General features: G+C 39.0%; 1 protein-coding gene across 1 annotated transcript in view; it reads right to left on the bottom strand.

Annotated features, from left to right (window-relative positions):
• The window catches only part of LOC106690466 (cell adhesion molecule Dscam2-like), a 57684-nt gene that overhangs the window by 42038 nt on the left and 12546 nt on the right, over positions 1-3100 (bottom strand). The gene's annotated exons all lie outside the window — the stretch shown is intronic.

Here is a 3100-nt window from a genome sequence, read left to right as displayed (position 1 = left end):
AATCCCGGTGACAATTGAAGGCCTCATGTGATCGGTTATCACTGAGAGTTCACTCTTTTAACTCTACTTGAGATAGTTCCGTAGAATCTTATTGCTCGATCTCTTTTTATTTAATGATTAACAATCTTACATTTTACATATTAACATATATACATTTACACAAGAGATCGTACTTTTTTAATTATAAACTTATATACAATTGTACAGCTTCTTAGACGCTTGTAGTGCTGGCCCCTATCGGGTTACCGCGGAACTACGTGTTCGCTCGCTGTTACAGTACCATGGTGTTCGTGGATGAAGATGGCGTAGATCCGAAACCAATGAAGGTCTCCGTAGGTGTTGGCTTATTGGACGTTGCATCGACATTAGTGGCTGCGCTGTCTTCTTCCTGGCGGTGGATCAGCGTGTGGTGCTTCTTACAGCACATCCGACATCGAAATTGCGAACGACATGTGGCCACCTCATGGCCCTTTCGAAGGCAATTCCAACATACCTTGAAGGTTCGGACGCGTTCAAATTACTGGGTAAGAGGGAGCTCAATAAAAGACACGCACTTGGAGATGATCTCCCTTGCATACAGGACATCTAACTTCTGAAGCCCCTTTGCGCTTCTCAGTTTGGTACTGAGTTGTTCGAACTGAGGCTGGAGTATCCTTGCGATTTCTGGAAGAGGGTGTGGAACATGCTGCGTGTAAGGATACGAACATATACTTCTGATTGGTTCCGCTAAAGCACCCTGATGGGTTAGGGTTGTCTGCGCCCTGTGACATGCGAATAGCGGTTTTCCTCTGCCGAACGAAGTCGATTACCATGTCCACCGTGGGGAACTCTTGGCTGGACCCCAGAGACAGTTCGAACTGTCTTCTGGTCTCTGGGTCCAATGCCCTTAATGCCAGAGTAGTGAGTAGGAAATCGGCGGTATCCTTAAGACGCAGAGCCCGTAGAGTATCGGTCAAAATCGATTATTTGATGAATAAGGACGTTGGCCTAGACGCGTGGGTTCTGAAACGTCTCCACTATACCCCTCCAGGCCAACTCATACGAATTTGATTCAACGGGAAACCTCGAAATCACGGCTCCAGCTTCACCCTTCAAGGCACCAACGAGGTAGTGGAACTTCTCGATTTTTGTTAAGGTCGGTTCTTCGTGTACTAGGGATACAAATGTATCGTGAAAGTGCGACCACTTCAAAAGATCACCAGAAAACGTAGGGATATGGATCCTGGGTAATTGTGGCTTCTGGGAGTAGGATCCACTTTGGCTGAACGTCGAGTAAGCGGGAAGGGTACTGTGTGATGAAGCTTTCCTTGCTTCGCGATGTTCCTTAATTGACAGAAGGGCACCACCAGCCTTCATTATTTCCTCCTTTAATGTGTCATAAAGCTGATACCAACAGTTGTCCGGAAACGTGTCATCTTCACCTATGGCGACAGTTAGCTCTTCACGTTCAGTCCAGGCTTCCCTAAACTCAGTCCAGAGCTGCTTTGCTTCGTTCAGTCCCACCTCGAACACTGCTGCATCAGCGTCGCTAAGGGTTGTGGTATCTATTTCCGCAATACCTAGTATGTGACGTTTTAAACCTCGCATCCGCCTCTCCAAGACAGTGGCGCGAGAAATCCTCTGTTCTGAAGTTATGATTTCGATTGCAATGGCGAAGAGTCCTCCAAGCAGAGGAAGAGAGAGAGAGAGAGAGATAGAAGGGGGAAATAATTAAGAAACGAAAGGTCGAAATGAATGAATAAAATATCAAGAAATTTGATAGCTAATAAGTGAGCAATATACACATTATGCCATGGGATAGAACTGAATAGCCGAATAATTGGACAGAAATACTGATGAAACGTCAGGAGAAGGAACAAGGTTGAGTGACGTCATCGAACGAAGAATGTGATGTTCAAGTTGTCGCATCTAGAAGACCAAGATGGTTCTACCTCTTTGTAATGGCGTAGTGCGCTGTGGCTTAGGTAATGGCTTGATCATTTATCTTACAATATGATAGAAGCTATTTTGTCCCTATTGGATATTCTCTCAATTGTGACAATTTTAGAAGGAATGTAGTGAATTACTGTGTATATTGTTGTACTATGCTGTGAATAAGAAATGAAACAAAACATATATGATTAAAGTGAATCAAGATATTAGGTACACCATTGTTTGTAACTTGTCTAACTTAAAGGCTTTACTTTAATTAACAACTTGTTAATTAAACTTATAAATGATTGCTATGGAACTAATGAAATAAAATTGTGAGAAATAGAAGTGAGTGTTTCATTAAGTTATCCTTTATCACTATGAAGTTAGGTTATAATGCATGTGAAATGAACAAAATTAATTTGAATATACTTGAAATTGAATTAATTAACCCAAGACAAATTAATTAAACTTAAACTTTATTAATAAATTTAAAATTGGCTGTAGATTGAAAGAATTATTTAAAATTAGTTAGCTATCTGTCCATTAAGCATGTTACACTTTGAAAACTTACATAAATGAAATGAAAATAGAACATATTGCTAATACATTTGAGAATTTTTTTTCTTAAATTACTGAATTTAAGATTCATTAAATGTTATGGATTGTAAATCATGTTAATGAAGAAATAAGGGTATTAGTGAATCTTAATTTAACTGACATGGTATGAATGTATGTTCTGCGCAATGTTATATGAAGTCATTTTCTTCCTATATTAACATTGAATTATAAAACATTCAGTATGGATATAATTAAACATGTAAGTATGGAACTTCATCAACCCAGCTGAAATGGCCTTTTTCTTAGTTCAGGTAAGAACAATACATTATGTTTATACACTACTATTTCACTGAACTATATTTGAATAAATTGAACAATGAATCTGAACTTAATGAATGATTAGGTCTGGCATGGACTTTATGTGTGAACACTGATTTTGAAACTTAAAACATTATTAGAATTTAGAAATATCCAGCCAGGTATGGGACCATTATGTATGAAGCATGAACCCTCAACCAAATTGCCGGACACAGTTCACTTTTGGTTGGCTGGTTGGGTTGGAGTGGAATGTATAATTGAAAAATGAACATGATTAAATGAAAAATAAAATTCTATTGTTTAAGTTACA

This window comes from Halyomorpha halys, unplaced genomic scaffold (assembly GCF_000696795.3).
Source record: "Halyomorpha halys isolate HHAL.00 unplaced genomic scaffold, Hhal_1.1 Scaffold1729.1, whole genome shotgun sequence".
NCBI lineage: Eukaryota > Metazoa > Arthropoda > Insecta > Hemiptera > Pentatomidae > Halyomorpha > Halyomorpha halys.
The sequence above is the reverse complement of the archived record's forward strand: the minus strand, read 5'-3'. Positions and strand labels throughout refer to the sequence as shown.